This window comes from Periplaneta americana, chromosome 8 (genome assembly GCF_040183065.1).
Source record: "Periplaneta americana isolate PAMFEO1 chromosome 8, P.americana_PAMFEO1_priV1, whole genome shotgun sequence".
Taxonomy (NCBI): Eukaryota; Metazoa; Arthropoda; class Insecta; order Blattodea; family Blattidae; genus Periplaneta; species Periplaneta americana.
In genome coordinates, this window is record NC_091124.1 from 169,725,808 (window position 1) to 169,751,585 (window position 25,778).

The following is a 25,778-nucleotide window of genomic DNA, read 5'->3' on the forward strand; positions in this document are numbered from 1 at the left end:
TAACTCATGTTGAAATAATTCTGTACCTACTCTACGTACTGTGAATTCAATCTTCACTTCTGCCCGACCCGAAAATATAAAATTACTCAGACATGCTATCTACTGTCCGTCCAAGTGGTTATGCCGCAGGATCGTAGAAATGGAGGAAATTACGTGACAGTTAATTACTTAACGAGGCCCTTTTATTTAAGTTAAATTAAACAGCTGTATAATATTACGTAAACTTCCAATTCCTAAGAGAAATTAATGTTTTCAGAAAAGAGCTAAGACAGCCCAGCTATTACAGAGGGGCGAGCAGAAGCAGGTGGGGGAAATCGGGATGCGACGTAGACAAACGGACAGTACCTGTGCGAAAATATGATTCGATATTGAAAGCTCTTTCGTCACTGGAAAACGCGAACATATTTCTGGAACGTACTATACTCAGTAACTCAGTACTGCTTACTATCTGCTGTCTTGGTTCTGTGTGGAGTTGGAACTTCCTTAGTAGAAGGGGTGGGAGTGAAGTACATTCAAAAACTCAGGTACAATAAAAATTGAAGTAAAAATAAAATGATGTCCCTGTATAAACAGCTTGATATTTGAGAACAAACGAGCGATAGAGGTAGGAGGTCTGGGATGTCTTTCACACGTCGCGAGTTAATTGTTTAAATATGTCGCTTGCGCAGTGAGTTGTATGACGTCCCGCTCCGCCCCCCTCCGCCCTTATCAGATGTCGTAAACTCGGCTCACAGGATTTATTGCATTTATAATGGATTGCGGCATTTAGCACTACGCGCCAAAGGTAAACAACAGGACCGGAGGATTGCGTATCAAAATTCCATATTTCCCTATTGAATGGGTGTCTAGTGCTGTACGTGGCACCATCTGCAGGGGTTCCCTGTGATTACCTGCGTCATAAGAGCAAAATATACAGCTACAGTATTAAACTGGCTAGTTTTCTCCCTGTGGTTCAAGCGGTAGAATACATAGTTACATCACAGTCTAATATATATACAGTCACGAAGCTCAATACTTACTAAATATGCAAACATAGATAGTTGCTCACCACTTCCACTATTGAAATATTAAATACATAAGGTTTACATATTATTTTCATAAAATACAGACTGGGTGTTCATTTCGAAGTGTGTCATGACGTCACTGTTGATGAGTCAGCGATTTGAAGCGAGTTTCAGCTTTTATGTATGAGAAGTTGCCTATTAATCAAGGCGTTCAATCTGAACTTGAGAACGTGTACGCTATAACTTGAACGTCGTAGCAACAGACGGCGGTCTGTACGGTCTGTGTGCTACCATAACCTCTTTCGAACTGTTTTGCGATGCCAAGTCGTACGCAGGGTATTTGTTATCATCGTTTGCGTACGGCAACATTCCACAACACAAATCAAATGCTCCGTGTCCATGTTGACCGTCGAAATTAATGTCAACAAATACGTAAGTAATCGTGTTAACCCTCTCTCCATATCTCGACAGTAAGGAAAAAACTCACGTCAGTACATGTTTCGAAACAGTTCACACTCCTGCCACTACCGGCGTCACTTTATTTTATTAGGTTATTTTACGACGCTGTATCAACATCTAAGGTTATTTGGCGTCTGTATGAGATGAAGGTGATAATGACGGTGAAATGAGTCCGGGGTCCAGCACCGAAAGTTACAGAGCATTTGCTCATATTGGGTTGAGGGAAAACCCCGGAAAAAACCTCAACTAGGTAACTTGCCCCAACCGGGATTCGAACCCGGGCCACCTGGTTTCACGGCCAGACGCGCTGACCGTTACTCCACAGGTGTGGACCCCGGCGTCACCGTACGTATCGGTAAGTACTCTTCAGAATGAACGCCGTACTTGCTAGGCAACTTCTCTGGCAGATAGGTACTACACCTCTGCGGAAGTGTAGGATGATTGAATTCTCTAGGCTCATCGACTCATCGACATGACGGCATACAGCGAGCCATGACACACTTCGAACTGAACACCCAGTATTATATTCTATAAATTCACCTTCCTGGATCTTTCGGAAGAAGGATAACTCTAACCTATTTTTCTTACAATTTATAGTACTACAAACGTGTCCTTGTCCCATATTATTATTCAAATTATTGTAGTTTAGCCATTTACAGTTATTACAACCGATGACGAACATTTCACAGTTTACATAGGTTTTCACAAAAATGCGAAATACGGCACAGTCAATGCCTTTTCGATCTAGACCAGGCCGTAATGTTTATTCAGGTTTTCTATTTCAGTGTATGGAGCTCAGTGTAATATATTATAACTTTATTGCGTATCATTGCTAAGTTTTATTTTGTGTAATGTGTCCATAAGTTCCGTTTACTTCTTGTTGCATATTATGTTGCAGAAATAATTACAAAACTGTGTTATTTTAATGTGAAGAGAATTTTACATGTTAACATAATCTGTTCTCGTCAACATTTTAAGTTTAGAATTGAAGCTATTTTGAGATTTAATAAAAAATAATTTATATTGTGATTTCAATTTAGCACATCTACCTTCCTTAATTTTACACAAAACATTTACCATACCACTCCTATGAAATTAGGCCTAGTGTACGCCTACGTATAATTGTGTTATTCGTCTCTTAAGTAGTAGATAAATACAATAATTCAGTACTGAATTGTAGTATTAAAATACAGACAAATTGAATGTCCGGGGTATCATACATGACATTATGCTTAATAATTATAATGTATGATTGCGAATTTAGGAATATAAGTTAAATATAGTAAACATAACATATAATCCCATTTGAATGGCAAGGCATTGGAGAGCACTAAATTTAGACAGAAAGGCGCAACGGGTACAGTAAACATAACCTATAATTTCAACATATCTAAATATCCGTGCGGTGCAATTGAAAATTATTCAATTGTGCATAAATGAATGTACAAGAATTTCGCAATATTTAATGGAAATAAAGCCAGGTATTACACATACGAACAACGTAATTTTCATACCATAAATAATATTACACCTTAACTCGCAAGTGAATTATGTCTGAAGTGTCTCATAATCATTGTTTTAAATTTTATTAATGGAATTACACTACATTTTAGAGAAACATATGTTACTGTTTATGCATTCCAACTAATTTATATGGTTGAAACGCCGCCCTTCGTGATCGGGTTAAGCGAGTTGCATGGTCTGCCTTACGGCCTGTATTAGATCACGATGGCTGTGGCACAGTCTATTGTTTCTAGTACTCACAGCGCTCCAAGCGGCTAGCAACTATCGCGAGAATTGCAAAAAATCATCCCAAGCTTCGTGACTGTATATAGTAGACTGTGGTTACATCCAGTCCACAGCGAACAGCGGATCAGTATAGACGTTGCGGAAGGAGTTCGGCAGTGAAGAAATATTGTACTGGAGGCATTGACACCGACATCGCGTAACAATGTAATAATGGCGAATATTGAAGAAAATAGTCAAGCGGTAGTAATCCTTGAAGAAAACAATGAAAAGACCTACAACAAGTTGAAAACTCAACAGAGAAAAACGACCTAACGATAAGTAAGGTGAAATATCTAGAAGAAGATCAGGGGAGAAAAAACTTAATATTTTTTGAGTCGAGGAACAGAAGAAGGAAGAGCCATTGGAATTATAGGAGACTGTAATGAAAGTGTGCTGGGATTGGTTCAGGATTGATTTGAGTAATGGACAAATGTAAGAAGCATAGAGAATTGGGAAAAATGTAAATAGACTTATTTTAGTTAAATTCTCAAGTATAATAATAATAATAATAATAATAATAATAATAATAATAATAATGATTTATTTTAGCTGGCAGAGTTAAGGCCGTAAGGCCTTCTCTTCCACTCAACCAGCAAAAAGTGTATATACATATGCATGAACTTGCAAAGAATTCAACAATTTGATTTAGATGAAAGTTACATGTATACAAGAGTTATTTACGAATTAAACAGCAAAATACTATGAACTATTAATTAAACACTGAAATAAACTGGTAGCAGAATTAAAGTAAAATACATAGAATGTTAATATATTTCAAATGATATTAGATAATAGAAAGAGATTATTATGAGACAATTTTGAAAATACAGCACAATCAGGATGATGTCTAAAGAAAAAAGTAACAGTGTAGTCAGTGATAGTTTAAATCAGTATGATTGGAGTGAAATGCTAATAAGGTTATCTTTTAAGCTGTTCTTAAAGGTGTCTGTTGTCTTGCAGCCCCTAATACTTTGTCACAAGGAATTCCATTAACGCGAGGTGGATATTGTAAAAGATGAGGAATAACAAGATGTTCTATGAAGAGGTATACTTAGCGTGCCACAGATAAGTGATCTGGTATTTACGTCGTGGTTAGAGTATAGATAAGAGAAACGAGACGAAAGGTAATTTGGTGTTGAGGTGTGCAGAATTCGAAAGAGTAAAGACAAAGAGTGTAAGGTTCTGCGTTCTTTAAGTCGGAGCCACGAGAGACTTGCGAAGGACGGTGATATGTGATCATATCGTCGGATGTTGCACACGTATCTGACGCACATATTCTGAGCTCGCTGTAACTTGATTGACAGTTCAGAACTTAGGTCACTTAACAAAACGTCACAATAATCGAAGTGCGGCATTACTAGGGTTTGCACTAGGGTAAGTTTTAGTTGCTGGGGCAAGAAGTTTCTCAAGCGACTCAAAGAGTGAATGGAGGAACAGATTTTTTTTTTATCGTTTCTTTAACTTGAAAATTCCAACTTAGATTATTATCAAAAAAGAAGCCAAGATTTTTTACGACAGATGAATAAGGGATAATGGTGAAAGAAAAATTTTTGAGCAAACGAAAGTACTTAAAAACTCAAATATTAGACTGGAACATGATTTTGAATATGAAGTAAGATGCAGGAGAAGAATATTAATTCCTTTTATGAAGGCAGCAAGGAAAAATGGTCATTTCGCTAGATTATACGGAGACAAATTAAAGATAAATGGGGAGATGTCTGATGTGGAATTCTGTTTGAAAAATTTGAACCATACAGAGATAGGGACAAATGTTAATGAAATGAAAAAAGAGATATGGAGGAGATAAGGTACATTATAGTAAAACATGCGATGGGAGAACTATATGGAAAATTAGAAGGTGAAGAGGTCATCACACAGGAAAGAATAGCAAGCGATGGAATGAAGCATTCAGCGAATCACATGAACCAGGAAGAGAGACCAGAGACCAAAATAATGCAAAGCACAGCAACAGCAGCAGATGAGGATGTCAACAAACGATTGAGAAAGAAACAAGAGACTTGCACTAAAATAACGATGACGGCATCAGGTAGACAGAGGAGAACAGAATGAAGGCATACAGGAGATGAGAACAGCAAAAAGAGTTCAGTGAATCCAGCTGGAAGAACAAATATGGGTCAGCTATTACAAAAGGGGTCGAAAGATGAAGAAGAAACAAAGATAAGAAGTCAAAAATTCTGCAAGAACTGGAACGGATGAATAGCATTAGCGACACCGAATAGAGGTACGTTAGTGGGAAGAAGTAAGGGACAGAAAAGTTGTAACTTAAGAGGTTGGTACATAAGTGACAAAACAGGTAAGTGATAAAGTGTTGTCAATATTTAATATGTGATATTATCATATTATTACTAACTATGATAAATTGTGAAGCTAGGTGCAATAACAGCGGTAATGTAAAAAAATATTTTTGAGAAAAATTAGATAGAACATTTAAAATTGTCAGGAACAAAATCTTTACACCTGATAATAATAATTAATCTCATGTTAAGGGGTTACATATTAATACAATTAGAGACTTTATAATGCATAATATTTAAGATCACCTATCTACGTAATAACAGTGTTAACAGGCTAACGGCACAGTCTACTATATACAGTCACGAAGCTTGAGTTTTGAGGGTGCTAGAAACACTAGACTGTGACGGTTTTATTTTGCATTGCCTGTAATGAGGCTTTATTAGCGATCCTAGTGGTGAGCAACTATCTAATGTTTGCATATTTACTACGTATTGAGCTTCGCGATTGTACATACTAGACTGTGCTAACGGTCTTACTGCATCCACGTTCTCAATTGCTATGTCTGGATTCCTCTTATTCAATGATAATGTGCTTTATGTTCAGTTCTGTGACTCGAGAAACTCAGTGTTATGTACTTTCGGAAAGAAGACATGCTAAATATTTTATCATTATTAAAATTAAAGCGATTTATGCCGGGTTCGAACCCACAACCCTCGATAAAATGTAAGAATTCTAACAAGTTTTGAAATTTCCAGTTTCAAGAACGGCATCATATCTGACCAATCAGTTATGGTAAAAATAAGTAATGTAATAAAATAGCTACAATCCATTTTCTATTAAAGTGGAGGTACTCAATATTCTCCCTCTACATTATCATCCATCGCGTAACAGGAGAAACCGCTCCGAAAGTGACGTCATCGTCGAGATAATGGTAGTGTAGTCTAGAAGGCGAGCTATGCCTCCAAGTTGAGAAAGTACTACAAGTTTTATCATCTACCACAATCCTCAAAAAAGCAGCAGGACGAAAGTTGTCGGCACCCACGATCCCCACCGCACCCCAAGCGCTATTTATGGTATCTGATGCGAGGGAATGCTGAACTAACGACCTGCAATACAGCCCCGATATTACGGGGGACATCGTTCAGATAAATCCTGCACAGATCGAAGCCGAGTTTAAAATCGACGCTCGCTCACAGAAGTTCCCCCTCACTCCTCGGTGAGATTTCATTTCCTGTTCTCTAAGTTTGCCACTTGCGATTATTTCCGGGTCGGGACCGCGTTCGGTTCCTCGACACTACAGCGAGTCGCAAGCGCTTTGCAACTTCGTGACGTTCGGTTAGATCGGCGACCTCCAACTGGATGCTGTATGAGGTCACAGGTTCTTCTCTCCCTCTCTAAGTAGATGCTGCAAAATATCGGAAATAACGAACGAGCCAAGTTCTGTTGGGGTCGACTGAACAACGACGTGAATAAAATGCAATTTGAAACATTTTACCTAATAATCCTTACTGTTTTGTCGGATCTCGCTAATATCATTCTAATGTACACTTAGCGGCAAAAAGAATGGTCCGATCGACAATTTCTAAGTTCCAGATACATAACATTGCGCATGCTCGTCTCGTCAAAGCCGTAGTTCACCAGGTAACACATAATTAAACCATTTAAATTTGCTGTATTTTGTTTAAGAGTCTAAAATATGTAATAAAATCGTATGGCGGGTTGATTCTAGATACATCAGGACCCTTGAAGAGAGAAGTAGTAATAAAATTGATAAATACAAAATCAACCGGAGCGAATATGAACAGGAAAACCACGTATTATGGCGAACTGATATTAATAGTCACAGTAGCGTAAGTCGTTACGGCATTGGTCTATTGAACAAGTTGATAGTAGTAGCTCAAGGTTCGAATTTCGCCCAATCTTCTTTCTTTTATTACAAATTTGCCATCATATGTGACTCGCAAAGCTATAATTATGTGGCGATATCTCTTAGAATATGCCCAAACTCCCTCTCTCTTTCAAGCAATACTGCTATCTGTTAATACAACGGAAAACGATATCCAGAAGGAACACTTTTCTTCCAGCAGGATAATCATCCGATACACACCGCCAACCGGATTCAAAGATGGTTTACGAGGAGGCGTGATGTCGACCCAGTCGACTGGCCTCCAAATTCACCAGATATGAATCCGATTCAAAATTTGTGGGCTGCAGTCAAAAGGATCCTACGCTCTAATTGGGCAGAACAACCACCCGTTCGGACACCTGAGGAATTGTGGGACAGAGTTCTAGATGCGTGGGAGGAGACGTCCAAGAATTTAGACCTGTTCCATAATCTTGTGGACTCCATGCAGCGCGGAATGAGGTCAGTTGTTGTCGCAGGTGGTTTGTGGACGAGATACTAGTCCCCACCACAGGCCTTGTTTTGTTAATATATTAAAAAATGGTTTGTTTTTGTTAATTTAATTATTTATTTGTATTTGATATGCGTCCGGATTTTTAGGATGTGAAACAAGTATTAATAGCCCACAGGCAGGCATAATGAAGATTGTTAACAAACGCCATTTCACATTTAAACTAATAAATTAAGTAAAAATTAAAATAAAATGCAATGCCTTGCAGTGGGTTACGTTTACACGAGTGAACCGCGCGATAGAACTTTGCATTTCTATCGACCAAGTGTCGGCCCATTCTTTTTGCCGCTAAGTGTACAGAATGCAAGTAATTTAACTGGGTGTATGTAATGTGCGCCACGGTTAGCCAAGATATTGTAAATGAATGAAAATTAGACATGTAGAGTGCTGCACAAAGATTTGTAAACTACGCCACGTAGATTTACAAGTTGAACCAGGAGTAATACGGTAAACAAACTCGAGGGAGTTATATCGATATTGAATCTAACTATAGATTCGTTCGATTTACCAACGGTTTATAACAACTATTCCATATCATAACAAAATAGATCACAAACACGCACACTAAATGGTTCCAAAAGTAAATCTATAACATTTTGTAAAACCCGAGAGGAAACTAGTCTTAATTATGAATTGAGTGGTGTTGTAATTCCGCAAAAACAATGTTGTAAATACCTAGGAGTGTATCTAAACTCCACACATTCTTGGGGAGAGCATGTTGATAATTTTACGGGTAAAGCATGGAGGGCACTTCACTTTATTATGAGAATCTTGAAAAAGGCTAGCCCCAAATCGAGGGAAATAGCATATCTAACGTTAGTGCGACCGTTAATGGAATACGGAACTACATGTTGGCTTCCCTATAGAATATATCAGATAAATTCCCTAGAAAGTATCCAGTATAGGGCAGCTAAATTTGTTAAAGGTAAATGAGAAGATGGAAACGATACGATAAAAGAACTTAAATGGGAAACTTTGGAAAACAGGAATTAATGGAGATAAGACGTGAGGGTGAAAACTATTTCTGACGACTTCCAGTTGTTACTCTGAGCGCCACTCGTGGGGCCGTAGCTGAACGGGAGAACATCCATGGAGTAAAATACGCATTCAAGCATTAACCTATACCGGTAGGCCCTATGCAATTTATTTGCACTGATATATTGTATATATTTACTTGGTTATTTAACGACGCTGTATCAACTACGAGGTTATTTAGCGTCGATGGAATTGGTGATAGTAAGAAGATATTTGGCGAGATGTGGCCGAGGATTTGCTATAGATTACCTGACATTTGCCTTACGATTAGGGAAAACCTCGGAAAAACCCAAACAGGTAATCAGCCCAAGAGAGAATCGAATCCGCGCCCGAACGCAACTCCGGATCGACATGCAAGCGCCTTACCCGACAGAGCTACGCCTGTGGCTTACACTGATGTACCTATAATTAATGTGTCACCTACAAACGTTTTATATATTCTATTTATTTATATTGATGTATAATTAATGTGTCATCTACCTACTTCTTTGAAGACAAAACTAATCTTTCAATAATTTATTTTATTACAACATTTTCACAATCGTCTCCGAATAATAACAAATGAATAACACGTATCTACAAATCACTGCCTGCTGAATCCCATCCTATGGCTGCTTACACTGCATGTCCAATCAACGCTTATGCGAGAGTAGCCGCTAGGTGGCAGGCAGTGACTTTGCATAAATACTGATAATGTTAATAGAGGTGGGCACTGCCTGCCATCTAGCGGCAAAATAACTTTTATTCAGCAGGCAGTTTACGCAGGCATGCAGGCAGTGCTACAAATACAAGTAATAACAAATGAATGACACCTATCGACAAATAAAATACGGTGATTCCACATGAAAATATTAGCATCCAAAAACAAACTATTTATTTATATTAAAAATGATTAATAATAATAATAATAATTTATTTTTCATTAAGTTCAGCCGAAAAAATAGTATGCAATACATGTGTTAAGTGCATAACAGAATTTCGGAAACAGAGAAGACCCGACTTCATCTCGTCTTCTGTAACTTTTCGATTCTGTTATAATGCACTTACCACGATTGTACCGCAATATATATAGGGTGATTCACGAGGAAAGGTAAAAAATTGAGGATACGATATCTTAGGCCATTTTGAGTGAAAAAGTTCATATGAACATAAGTCCGTTTTCGAATAATGGCGGAGCTAGATGCATTTTTTTGGTAAAACATCTCGCCCCAATGTGAATCAGACGTTACCATATGCTGCTGACGTGAGTGAATAAAGTAACATTGGTATCTGCATTATGAACGATGTAGATAAGAGAGAGAAACCGGGTTGTGGGGCATTACAAATGTCCAATCGCCTGCCCTTGTCTGATGTAAGGACACAAAACCCGCAGATAACACAAATACACTATCATCAATTCACAGCAGTTGAGTCAGTTACCTACAGTACAGAAGTTATACAGGTACAGTTATCGGAAGTGTTAAGTTGTGTTTTTCAAGATGTCTTATAAATTTTCGACTACAAGACACATAGATATTGTGTATGTGTATGGTTTGTGCGATGGAAGTTCCTTGCGTGCCGTCGCTGAAATTGAACGACGCTTTCCGAACAGAAGGGTATCGTATCGCAGAGTACTTACTGTCTATGGGGTTGGATGAAAGACTTGGTATAGCAAAGAAAGGGAGAAACAAGAGAGGCGCTAATCGACATATTTTGGATGCGGCATAAAGAACAGCTACGAGTAACTCTCCCGAGCGGTGAGCGCGATTCACGCCCGAGCGCAACAGTGCATTGAAGCAGAAGGAGGTACCTTTGAAAATGTGCGAAAACATCGACCCCGACCTCTAGAATATTAGGTATGTATGCATACTTGAATATAAACTTTAAATTTGTCTGTTATCCTCTCTCTAAATGCAAGTTAGTACAATGGAATTTTAGAAGTTTTTGTTAAATCAAAGAGCCATATCTCTGTAACCGTTCGAAAACGGACCTATATTCATATGAACTTTTTGACTCAGAATGACTTCAGAATTCACATCCTAAATTTTTTACCTTTCCTCGTGAATCACTCTGTATATTATGTACTATTGTAATACCTTTGATGTAATGATTTTATAGCGATTTTATTTTAAGCATTGCCAAGCGGATCAGATGTGCGTACGTAAATAAGCCTAGTGAAAGAATGCAGCTACCACACGTTTGATACAAGTTATCTACATATATGAGTTTCTGCATGTTGCTTTAAAATGATAACATTGTTAAACAAAATATCCGCTCCGTCAGTGACGCCTTTACTACTATTTCATGTTCTTTCTACAATACCAAAATGAGCCGGTTTGAAATACTCTCCAATTATTAATGACGCAGTTCGCGTCAGATAGGTTGTAGTCAACCAATCAATAATGATTTATAGACCTTCTCCATTATTCACACTAAAAGGATAGAGTGTAAAATTTAATTAGAACTCCAACGTATATCATGCAGTGATTTGAGTAATCACTGATCAATATTAAACAGAAAAGTGATTTTTATTTTATGAGCACGTTCTTTCTGAACATACGCACATTTGTATTTCTGCTATCCAGAATTGAAACAGAATTGCTAAACGAAAATTTTACCGGTACATAAGTATAAGTAAAACAGCAGAATGTCATTATAAAGAACGCTAGTAAAACGAAATAATTTTCTGTCCTCCGTCTTTTTTTCCATATAATTTAATGTTACAATGTTTCAATTCAACGAATTTTTTTTACGAAAAAAAATCAGTATAACGAAATAAAAATTTCACTCCTTATCGAAAAAGCCACCATTTAAAGAAATACTGTATATCTCAAATTTAATATAAGATACAATTCATTGACAAGTAGGGACATATTTCATATTATAATTATATGGTATTTGCAAAGTCGCCACGTGGTATTAAATATCTAGCTACTGCACCATATTTGCTACGATGCAGATGTCTCAGAATGTTGTGTTAGTTTTTTCATGCCTTTGTTCCCTTGTTCTCTCTATTTCCTTTCCTTCTATTTCGCCACAAATCACACCACACAAATCTCGCAACATTGCTTCCCAAAAAACATTACACCTTTTATTTGAATTTTCACATTTTTATGTTTTCCTTCAAAATTTTTCCTTTCATAATATGCAATGAAAATTCAGATTTCTAATTTATTTAAAGATATTTTCCAGACCTTACATACAAATGGCTTTTAAGGAACCCGAAGGTTCATTGCCGCCCTCACATAAGCCCGCGATCGGTCCCTATCCTGTGCAAGATTAATCCACTCTCTATCATCATATCCCACCTCCCTCAAATCTATTTTAATATTATACTCCCATCTACGTCTCGGCCTCCCAAAGGTCTTTTTCCCTCCGGCCTCCCAACTAACACTCTATATGCATTTCTGTATTCGCCATGTCCTGCCCATCCCAAACGTCTGGATTTAATGTTTATAATTATGTCAGGCGAAGAATACATTGCGTGCAGTTCTGCGTTGTGTAACTTTCGTCATTCTCCTATAACTTCATCCCTATAGTGACAAACCTGGGTGCATTATTCTATCACTTATTCTCTAATTGTTTCCGTACCCTATATGCCCCTTCTACGTAAGAAATATTTTCCTAAGAACCTTATTCTCAAACACTCTTAACCTGTGTTCCTCTCTCAATGTGAGAGTCCAAGTTTCACAACCAGTATTATAACAGTTTTTTAAATTCTAACTTTCAGATTTTTTTTCCAGCTCTAAATGCAAAATATGCGGAATTTACGGAGTAATAGGAGTAAGTGAACAAGTATGATTTTTTCTGTATAAAATAACTTATTTCGATATAATGAAATTTCACTATAACAAAGTAATTCCAAAGGCCCCTAGGACATTGTTGTACTGGTACTTCAGTGTAATGTCTTAAAGACAGACAAGCTTCTCAGGATGTCTGACGCGTTACTGTAAGTCTCTAATAAGGCGTTTGGTTATGCTAACTGAAGATCTTACGTTTTTAATGTACAGTAGTGGCAAAAAAACCGGACCGACCCTTGTAGCTGATTTCAGAGCCTTGTTCACTCCGGAGCACGATAGACTGGTAACTAAGACTTTCATGGTTCGAATCCTGCCTGGGAAGGAAACATTTTTTTTTGTTCCTCATTCAAATTTACATTTTTTTTTGTTCCTTATTCAAATTTATTCCCAATGCTTTTCGATCGCTGGTAAAATTCTTGTTCTGGGAATAATAAGTTAATTAAGTAGTAAAATATCTCTGCAATCGCAGTTACGTGCACAGTAATCTGTACAAATATATGCACGTAACAGTCCTCTCCGTGCGTCGCCAGCCGGCGATCGGGGAATGCTATGGAATCATGACGAAATGGAAAAATGGTGACGGAGTGATGTAAAGGCCCTTACTAACTGCCTCTAAGAGTACTGGACAGCAAAGTTCTCAATCGTTATCACTCATTAATGGAATGGAGGCCACACCAAAGCAGATCATGGACACGTTCATGTCTTTCACGGCTTCTGTGCAGCTGAACGGTTTTGCCAACAGTTGTGTGCGAATGTGCGTGATTACAGTTGGAAGTGGTTTGCAGCTGTAGATCACCAGATCTCTGGATGTCTTCCTCTGGGAGCAGATCTTGTTGTCGGTTTACTAATCCCCTTTGAAAACTGAGAAAAAAACTAGTTAGCTAGACCGTGATGCCGAAAACAGACGCCAAAGTTCTTCATTCGAGGCAGCATTTTCTTGCACCGGAGTAATGTTTGCGTCGATGTCGCCGTTCACCACCTTCAGCAGCAACTGAGATTCACAAAAATGTTCATGTAATGAAAACAACCAATTGCCACTATATCTAAAGTCTCTGTAAAATGTGATGCCATATACGAAATCTCTTAGTAGGATAGCTGCAGCTGTTAGAAATAATATTCTCAAATACTGCGGCTACGTTAATAATTTATTAGTGGTTTTAAATTTCCTTGAATAGCCATATGTACTATGTATTGTGAGTCCCTATCACCACGGCATGGCGCGTCCTCAGATTGTGGACAGAGGAGACGGCCTCCAAATATGGAGGGTAGCTGCGAATATATTGAATAAGCAGTCGTGGACAGCCGATAAGGGGTGGTCCTCCAGCTTGCAGGTTGGGCGAAAGGCTGACAACCCAACACCGTAAAAAATAGCTTGTTACGAATCCATACAATAAGCCTCGGAATAGGGCTGATTCTTTTTCACGACCACAGCAAAGGAATAAGTTATTATATTTGGTACGTGGAACATAACTAGTCTTTATAGAACAGGAGGGGTAACATTAGTAGCAAAAGAACTAGCTAGATATAGAATAGACTTCATGGGAGTACAAGAGGTTAGGTTACATGGGAATGGTATATCACAAATAGGAGATTACTTGTTATATTATGTGGAAGGAAAAAATAATCACCAATTAGAAACAGGATTCTTTGTTCATAAAAGAATAAAATCAGCAGTAAAAAGGTCGAATTTATCAGTGACAGGTTATCATATTTAGTGCTTAAAGGTAGATGGTGTGATATCGTAGTTATAAATGCTCACGTCCCTACAGAAGAGAAAGACGACCATATAAAGAATAGCTTCTATGAGGAATTGGAACATACTTTTGACGAGATGGGCAGGACATGTAGCACGTATGGACGAATTCAGAAATGCATATAGTGTTAGTTGGGAGGCCGGAGGGAAAAAGACCTTTGGGGAGGCCAAGACGTAGATGGAAGGATAATATTAAAATGAATTTGAGGGAGATGGGATATGATTATAGAGAGTGGATTAATCTTGCACAGGATAGGAACCGATGGTGGGCTTAAGTGAGGGCGGCAATGAGCCTTCGGGTTCTTTAAAAGCTATTTGTAAGTAAGTTGTAAGTCATATGTATATTGACGTTTGTAAGCGTGATTCGAGAGTAGAAGCAATGTATGCATAAGAAAGATATTTATTAAGCTATTCAAAACATTATACAGAGTATATACTTTAATCAGTGACTCGCAGAATACAAATTTTAACCTAATTCACTAAATAAATCATCAGTAGTAAGCTCTTATGTGTAGATTATTATTCATTCACGAACTTCGAAGTTGATACGCGCGACATATATATCTTACGGTATTATTTTTTACTTGGTTATTTAACGACACTGTATCAAATACTCTGCTATTTAGCGTCGATGGAATTGGTGATAGTGAGATGCTATTTGGTAATATGAGGCCGATAATTCACCACAAATTACCTGATATTCGTTTTATGGTTGGAAAAACCTAGAAAAAACCCATACAAATATTTAGGCCAAACGGGAAACGAACCAAGACCAAGCAAAACTCCAGGTCAGCAAAGTATCACTCTTAACCATTAAACATTGGATGAAGATACGAGTATATAGCTGGGAAACATAACGTACTTTTCATATCCTGAACTGTACCTGTAAGTACTGTACATAGTGGTTGTAAATTGTGTACAATTTCTGCAGAACATCAAAGTATAAGTTGAAACAAGCATAACTAGGTCACGAACCAACTGTTTATCTCGTAAATATACACAAGTGTCTAATGGTACAATTGAATTTTGTGTATGAAACACAGCTGTACCGGAGGTATAAAGGCCCATTCACAATGAAAATTAAACATAACGTAAACATAACACGTGTGTGGAAACAAATATACCGAATCAACAAAGCTACAGAATCTATTACATAAAAATGGAGAATTGCACAATGACTGACGATGTAGCTATTCAATTTATGTTTCTAATAACTACAATGGCATCAGTAGATGTAAAAAACGATGGTGGATTCATCCATTGAATTAGAGAAGAATACAAAGGGGGACTTTTATAACCACATTCACATACTAATATATTTTGAAACACCAATACTTTGAACTATAAAATAATGTTAGCTATAAAATGATTTAACTAATACCTACCCTCAAGAATTAATTTCTTGTGCTATTTTTTTCCATACATTCTCTTTTAATGTAATATCTTTGTATGTTTTATGTTTCTTGTCGTATAGACAAGGGTTTTCTTGGTATAAAATAATCAACTTTTCGTCATATGATTCCATGTCGCGCGCCTAGCTATCATCACGGCCAATAGATCAAAATATTGCCTGTAGGCAAAGCCCATGAGATGTTAAACAAAAAGTGAAAACACGCTTTCCGCTTGTGTACTGTTTCCATATCGCATAAACATAAGCATGAAAGTTTGGAGTTTGCAAACTTTCATGTTAATGTCTTATGATTAAGATTAAGTTTATGCTTATGTAATTCATTGTGAATGCTTTCATTAAATAACATGGACACAAGGTTTTATGCTTACGTTATGTTTATGTTTAATTTTCATTGTGAATGGGCCTTAAGACTCCAATTCTCGTTCCTTGTTACCTTGAACCTCCCAAATCGACTTTTAATTGCTCAATAACACTGTTATGCAGTAATTTCAGATTAAGAGTCCCGCCTCTAACCACACATCACGAGTATAGAACCCGATGTATTGACATCACTGGGTTTCATGGATCAAATGTAAGAGGAGGGGGGTTATGGAATAAGACGTCTTATAGTACCTACAAGCGATTTATCGAAAAGTTATACTATGCACTACATCATGGAATATATCTTCGAAAAATACCGTGATATGTAGATCTATTTCATCCTGGGGGCATGTAGTAACCATGCGAATGCAGAGAGGAATTGTCGAGACTCTATCTTCCTGCTAATATTTTTCGAAGATTGCACCACCGAATGATATGTGGCAACATCGTTCTGACAACTATTGCTTTTCGACGCTCGAAGAGAGGATTCCATGGATGGTGGATGAAAGCCCAAATCTCAGCTCGCGCACGATTATACAAGTCGTAGTAGTTTAACACAACTTAGTTCTCTCCATAATTCACGATGACGATGTGGATCTGGATCCATATCTATAAACTAGTGTTGATGTTTAATGTCAGGAGATCTCTCTATTGACCTACAGACTACTATTGATGGTTAATAACTTCGCAATAACAGGATCCGGACTTTATGAAACCATTGTACACAGGTTGTAACTTTAATAATGGCAACGAATATACAAGTGATACATCTGTGAAACTTCTACAGTCCTTCAATGTAGTAACCAGCATTGCCTACAACTCGTTGCCAGCGATGTGGAAGTCGTAGTATCCCTGTAGCATCTCCTGTTCTGTTGATGTTTCTGATGGACCGCCTTACTGACTGCAGAATATCGGAAACAGTCCGAACGTCAAGAAATGGTTCCTTCATCTTTGGGATTAAGTCATAATCACAGGGACTTAAGTCCGGTAAATGTGGTGGATTTTTATTTTAGTAGGTTATTTTATGACGCTTTATCAACATCTTAGGTTATTTAGCGTCTGAATGAGATGAAGGTGATAATGGCGGTGAAATGAGTCCGAGGTGCAGCACCGAACGTTACCCAGCATTTGCTCGTATTGGGTTGAGGGAAAACCCCGGAAAAAACCTCAACCAGGTAACTTTCCCCGACCGAAAATCGAACCCAGGCCACCTGGTTTCGCAGCCAGACGCGCTAACCGTTACTCCACAGGTGTGGACGAATGTGGTGGATGGAAAAACACTTCCCACCCCCAGCGACGGTACACATCAGCTACAGGGTGTGTCTGTCGTCGATCGTTGTCTAATGGCGCGGAAACAGCTTGCACTTCCTCTTCACTACTCGGCCGAGTCACGTTTCCCACGCGGTCACGCCCCTCGTTGAAGGCTCGAACCCACCTCGCCACAGTCCTGTATGGTAACGTCGTCTCTCCACAAGCCTCAACAAGACCGTCATGACATTATCGTGCTGTATGACTACGGGCAGATTGAATTTTCAGCCAAGATCGCTGTTCCTGCTTTGTAAACATGGCGAAACACAACTGCTTAGAGCTGTAACTAACAAGAGACTAACTTCAACTCTACACAGCGCATGCGCTGTGGGTCGGACGGAAGAGTCCTTTTAGGGGGGAGGAGGGCAGACATAGACTAACATGTGGTAGAAGTGACAACAGTGAACTCCGTCTCGTTTCGCTTTTATAGCAGTGTTGCCACTATTAAAGTTACACCACACGTATGAACAGATGAGTAGTAGTTCTTTCAAAAGGGAGCTTTCAATCCCACGGAAATCCCCGCGCAATACAAGAAAGAAGACATGAAGTGCAATGGAAATTGAATGTATTGGTCAGCAATATGAGTACCAGATTGTGGGGCCTTATTTGTTTCCAGAAAACCTCACCGGACCAATGTAAATGATTTTCTCCGAGATATACTTCCGTTTGTTAGAAGATTCCCTTGACAATTGCAGGGAAATGTGATATCAACATGCCGGAGTACTTCCTCATCACAACGTGTTACCTTGGCTTCAACTGGACAGAATGTTATAGTAACAATGGATTGATAGCATGGCGGAGGAAACGTATCTTGGCCACTGAGGTTTTCGAATCTGAATCTCTTGGATTTGGTCTTAAGTAGACATTGAAGAACACATATACCGAGAGCCTTGAGACAAGGTCGAAGAAACTGTAGCCAAATTGCAGGAATCCCTACCTGATGCTAGTAACATTTGCACTGGGCACAGTCTCACCATACGATCGATGCATATTAATGTTGTGTATCATCTAATATCTTCTCTATACCGGAATTTTCCTCCATTTACCATTCATTCCATTGCATCTTTTAGTAGTCAGTTTCTTTTTAACGAGTGATCCAGCTAATTTCTTTTTCTCTTCCTCTTCACTATCACCTTTTCTTCACCCACTCTTTCTAGCATGGCTTCATTTCTGATTCTGTCTGTCCATTTCACAAGCCATTCTTCTCCATATCTACATTTCAAATGCTTCTAATCGTTTCTTTTCAGTTTGTCGTAATGTCTGTTACTGCTCCATACGGTGTCAGACTCCACACAAAGCAATTCAACTACTCTCTTTTTATAGAGTTTGGCAGAAAATCTTCCTTTTTCTATTAAAAGCTTCCTTTACCATTGGTGTCATTTTTTGACTTCCTGGCAGAAACTCAAACTCATGTTATTGCTTATAGGACACCCCAAGTATTTAAAGCTGTCCACTAACTTGCTCTACTGCCTCATTTCGAATTCGCACTTTTATCTTCTATATTTTTCTTCCGATGACCATTTTCTTCATCTTGTTTGAATTTATCTTCATCCCATACTGCTGTCATTTTAATCCAGTAACGGATCCCTTAGTATCATCTCCTCTTCTGCTAACAACGCCATATCATCAGCAAATCTTATGCTCTTTATTCTTCTTCCTCGTGCTATCATCCCTTCCATGTTCTGGAAACTGTTCTTCTGTAAATCCTCCAAGTAGGTGTTGAATAGGGTAGGTGATAAAGGACAGATTTATGAATATCAAGTTGTAATTAAGTTACTTTATTACCCTATACTGTAAACATTTTACGTAGGTAACCAAAGGTTCTTTACCTCAACTTGCTTGTCTAGAAACCCTGTATATTCATTGAAAATATTGCGGCGCTGCTCAGTGACACCCTATACAGGGTGTTCCCGGGCTAGTGTTACTAACTTTCAGTGATGATGGCGAAGGGCACATGTATCAATTTGAGATCAGGAACCCTGGTCCGGAAACCGAGTCGAAAGTTACAAGAAAAAATAGTTCTGTGGAAATTAAATAATTTTATTCCTCTGTACACCTTATTTAAGTGTATCTATCTGTACATCTTACACATACTGTATTCACCTGACGTTGTTTACGTTGTCTACTTACAGTATTCCATTCAGTGCGCTGTCTGAGAGATGGGGGCAGGAAACTACACTAAAGCATTGCAGATAGCGTAAAGTGTAACGGACATGGTCGGTCCTGATATCCACGTCTATAGACAGCAGTGTATGTGTACAAGTTGCGGTGTCCAGTCGATCAGTCCTAGTGAAATGGAGGAATACACGAGAGCAGAATAAGCAGACCTGATTTTCGAATACGGCTGAGCCAATGGGAACAGTAGACAAGGTCACAGATTGTATCGGGTCAAGTATCCAGTTAGGAGACATCCGGCCCATACCATCTTTCCACGACTGTTCCAAAAGTTAAGGGCAGGAGGGCACGTGGTGCCAAATTACAATTCCATTTCCACACAAATATTTTTGCTTATAACTTTCGACTCAGTCATTTCCGGACCAGGGTTCCTTATCTCAAATTGATACATATGCCCTTCCCCATCATCCCTGAAAGTTTGTAACACCGCCTCGGAAGCAACCTGTATAGATGTATAGAGATACATTTTCCTTCATGGAAGAACATGCATTAATGTCTCCTTTAATTACGTTCCAGTTTTCCGAAACCTTTGAACAACTCTTCCAATAGTGTAATATTCGATGAAACCAGTACCGTTATACTTTTTGCACTCTAGTGACAACTCTTTCATCTAGGAAAGGAAACAATCTCTATACACTGTCCTTTGAGCAAAGGCATTTCAGAACTTCTTCTAAAAGAATTGAATTACTCCCTCCGTTTGAAGACAACGGTAAAAAGTAGTAGGTAGGAATTCTCATCGGAGACACTACAGGAAATAGAGCGATTTTGCTCGCGCGAGCTCCACCTGGAGGGTGGAGAGTGGAGTAGACGGAACTCTTGTTCTGAGTAGATGACGATCTGTCTACGAGAAAGAAAATTTCGAATAACAGAGAGGTTGAAGATTTTGCGAAAAGTCTTAAACCTGTATGAGTACAAAATATAAATATAAAAACACGCACAAGGACGGATTGTTTGGCCTTTCATCTATTCGGTTATTTACCTTCGATGGCATTGATGATGGCGAGATGGTATTTGACGAGATGAGGTCGAGGGTTTGCCATGTGACCATATGAAATTCGCCTGTTGAGAAAACCTAAAAAAATAAAATCCAACCAGGTAATCAGCTTAAGTGGAAATTGAACTCATCTGGATCAACAGGAAACGCATATACCGTCTGAGCTACGCCGGTGGTGGTATGAAAAGTACAAGTGAATTGAGGGAACCATGTTGTATCATTGGTTTCGTGTTATTCATCTGTAAAATCTGGAGAAGAATAGGATGCCCAAAGAAAAGACAGAAGAAAAATGTTGATAACTTTTAATTTTAAGTGTGAATTAAATTGTTTTTACATCTTGATTACACAACTAAAATTTAACAAGTGAAAGACACATAATACGTTTTCCGAAGTAAATTGTTGCTGTATACACTGGTAAAAACGGTACCAGTGGTATAACGGTAAAAATACCGTTTATTATAAATAAATCAGGTTTGTCTTCGATGAATCTGAATGAAAATTTAGTTATAGATGACAGTAATTGCTCTCAGCAATCTGTAGATGAACAAAAATAAAAAAATCAAACAAAGTAAAATACCTAGGATTATTATAGACCAACATTTATGATAGGATTTTCACATAAACTATCTGTGTCTTAAACTGCGTAAAACAATTTATAAATTTGTGTTACTAAGACACTTCATGGAAAAAATAACATGAAGACAAATATATTAGAGTCTGGTTCATTCTATCCTACATTATGGCATTATAGGATGGGGTGGTGCAATGAAGTCTTCACTCATGCCATTAATATTATTACAAAGGAGAATAATAAAATTATGTATTAAAATGGATTATATTAACATACACGCCTCATATACAAGGAATTTAATGTACTGAATATTAAACAAATATACATATATACCCTATTAAAATGGGGCGGACGGGTAGCTCAGTTTGTAGAGCAACTGGCTACGGACTGAAAGGTCCGGGGTTCGATCCCAAGTGGTGACAGGATTTTTTCTCGTTGCCAAACTTTCAGAACGGCCCCGAGGTTCACTCAGCCTCCTATAAAATTGAGTACCGGGTCTTTCCCGGGGGTAAAAGGCGGTCAGAGCGTGGTGCCGACCACACCACCTCATTCTAGTGCCGAGGTCATGGAAAGCATGGGGCTCTACCTCCATGCTCCCCAAGTACCTTCATGGCATGTTACTGGGATACCTTTACCTTTTACCCTATTAAAATACTAATAATAATAATTATCATGGCAAGACAAATTATATCATGCCCTTTGTTTGAACCCAAATGCAATTCTGAAGAAGGAATAAGGCATGCCTCAAATTTTGGCCCGAGAGTGTATAATAACTTCATTAAAAAGGCATTCAAAAATTAGCATCCATCGATAATAAATTATTTAAGAAGCAATCACTTCAACTAATTTTAAATACTGATTAGTATTCTAAATATATATATATATATATATATATATATATATATATATACACATTTTTTATATTTTATATATATACATTTTTTGTACTTAAATTTTTTTTATATTTCTCTCTTACATGAAATTTCTATGTTATAATTTTTTAAAAATTCAATAAACCAAATATAACTAAAATATGCTATCATTTATGTATGTAATATATTCCTCCATTATATTATTGCATAATATTTTGTATTTATTTTACAATTGTATTATTTAATACTTTATCATTTCATTTTATTATTGTTTAAAGGGACCATCGAACCTTGTACTTTATAGTTAACCGAATCTTCTATCGTTTACCTGATATAATTGCATTGTATTTCTTGTACTATTATTTGATATTCATCACTTTACTTTTGCTTACATATATTTGATATAATTTCATTGTACTTCTTATATTATTCTTTCTTGTATTATTAATTTTATATTCACCACTTTACTTTTGCTTACATACATTTGATTATTTAAATTAAACAATAAAAGAATTATTTTTGTGTAGGCTTAAACTTCTAATGTTTAGGTGAGGGGTTTGGACTTTTTCCATTGCTGTTGGTCACAATAAAAAATTAAGACAACGTTTGGAAGAGTGGTTCTCCCTTCGTCTTCAGGTGGAAAGAAGGAGAGAAGAGAAAAATCCTACTGTTGGGATCGTTACGTAAAGCTATTCTGTATGACTGATCGTTGATTCCTGGCTTCGGTGGAGATTCTAATTAAGAAAAACCCGAAGTCATTAGCAGTATGTTGGCACTAAACCAAACGGAATAAAGAAGATGGGTGTGAAATGGCTAAAAAATTGATGAAAGACACACAAAAGGAGGGGGTGGGGAAGTGAAAAATTGAACAAATGTTATGATACCACGATAGAAAATAAAAGAAAGATAAAAAGGAAAAACTAGTAACAAAGGACATGATAAAAACTACTACCGCCACCTAGCGGTAGCAGACATTACTACTAACTACTAAGCTGCAACACTAGGTTGCGTTGTCTGATGGTGGAGATGACCCCAGATGGTCTACGTGGTGTTGGTGACAGCATTCTTCCTCTTGTATTGAATATTTCTGATGTCTTGTTCAACTATGGGTAACCAAATATCCGGAAGAAGTAGACTAGGTTGATTAATGGCATTGTCCGAAAAACTCATATGTGCGGCTTCCTTGTATTTCCTCTGTGTCAGAGAACGCTCAGTTTGTAGGATTGAAGTATTTTCCCACTTTATTTTGTGTCCGGATTCAAAGCTGTGTTGTACTATTCTTGATTTATCTATTAGGCATTGTTTGAAGTTGTACTTGTGCTCCTTAATTCTTGTGGACAGAGGTCTGCTCGTTTCACCTATATACACGCGACCGCATTCACACGGAATGTTACAAATGCAGTCTCTGGTATCCATGTCATTAGGTTTGGGTTTGTTGTTGGACAGGATTCGGCTGAATGTACTCTCTGATTTGAAGACCGCTCTGATGTTATATTTCTTGGAGATTTTCTTGAATTTTTCAGAGGTGCCTTTTACATATGGGATAACTATGGGGTACTTAGAGGGTCAGGGAGAGGATCGCTCTTGTTTTTTCGTTATAATTTATGGCCTTTTTTATGAATTTTTGGGGATAACCATTATAATCTCCACCGAAGCCAGGAATCAACGATCAGTCATACAGAATAGCTGTACGTAACGATCCCAACAGTAGGTTTTTTCTCTTCTCTCCTTCTTTCCACCTGAAGACGAAGGGAGATTGTGACTACCAGCAATGGAAAAAGCCCAAAACCCTCACCTAAACATTAACAATCCACCATTGCTTAACCAACCCCTCATTTAGATCAACATTAAACTTCTAGTATTACTTTATAATTATTCAATGTAAACTCCACTTCCGGCCACTAGCTTTTGTTTCATCGGTAGTGCCAACCAAAAGTGTACCATTATTATTATCGTTCAAATAAAATTATTATTATTATTATTATTATTATTATTATTATTATTATTATTATTATTATTATCATTATTATTCATTTTATAAGTTATATCGTTTTTCTGGCAGTATGACCTAAGTTTAATAATAACTTTAATTATCGTAATATATGTACGTTTGCAATCCAAGAGGCTGAACTGCCTGAATCCTACAGTGAAGACTTCTAATTCATTCTGTATTGCAGCTTATAATTTTAAAGCCAACTGCGAAAGGAGACGAGAATCTCAGAGATCGCAACTCTCGTATTTTGCTGACGGCGAAGTGGCTCAGCAAACTATGCATGAATTAACGGCAGGACGAGGACGTTCTTGCAGCTGCTGTGTTAATATTTGCTCTGCTAGGGTGTGAAATTCACTTCTGGATGTTACGGGAACAGATATCGCCATCGGCGAATCGATAAAATGAGAGAGAACGCGGCCACATTCTAACTGTGACCTTTATGATGTTACACATTTCCCGATGCGGCAGTGTTTGGTATTTTTATCGATAATGCATAATCGATTGTTTAAAATTAAACTAATGGAATCAGATTAGTGGTCTCGGGCGGGCCGCTAGATAAGAGACAGACCATTTCCTCTATCTGAAGAAGTCGCTATTTTCGTCCCCTGCAATATTAATCACGGACCAAACTCATCACGCCAAGTTGTAAGGCGAGATACATCGCCTCGTAATGGGTTGATCCCCTGAGATAGTGTCTCACGGCAGCGGATTGACTTATGTAACAATTAGTTGTTTAAATTCACGCCCACCCAAATGTCAAAGGGTTATGCCAGCCAACGCCCCCTCAGTCTTCTTTAATTTAATTACGATATTTATAGTGATTCCTCCGTCCTGTCTCAAGTGGGTTCGTATCCGGCTGTAAGTCCACGGCACGCAGATTTGATTTACGACAAAAGAAATGGAGATTTATCGGCCTTCCCTAGGAATAGATAAGAGGAGGACTATGAGACGCACTCATGAAATCTGTGCCAAATAGTATGAATTGGGCATTAGAATTCGTGACAGCCAATTTTCTAGAGTAACTGTACGGTTTTAGGTCCAAAGAAGGAAACCTACCCAGTTTTATGCCTAAAATGATACCGAAACGAAAATTGGGGTTTTGGCATAAAATCATACCCCAACCCTTACGTTTATCTTTCGCGCGTGGTCATTTTTCTTTTCTTTAAGGTGCTACAGCAACAGTTAAATGAGAAGTTCAGAATCATAGTGGGCCAATCGACATTTACTAAAACCGTAGAAAACAAGGGTTAAAATGAAGTTATTACCATAATTCAAGAGAAACATATAGCAAGTAATATAAAGTATACATTAAAACTAAATGATATGTGAATCTTCATTAAACTATTGTATTCACTTGATTTTAACCCTTGCTTTCCCCGTTTTTAATAAATGGCGCTTGGCCCACTATGGCTCTGACCCCTTCAAATGAGAGTTGTTCGATGAAGTTAGAGTGGCGTTTTCTCAAAATACATTTTTTACAATTAAAAATGCTCCAAGTGCTTCAATTTTACTCCGATATCCTTGAAAATGAATTATATAATATATTTGTGTATAAATTATACCATGAATTAAAATATAATATAATATATAAGCATTGCTTTCAAAA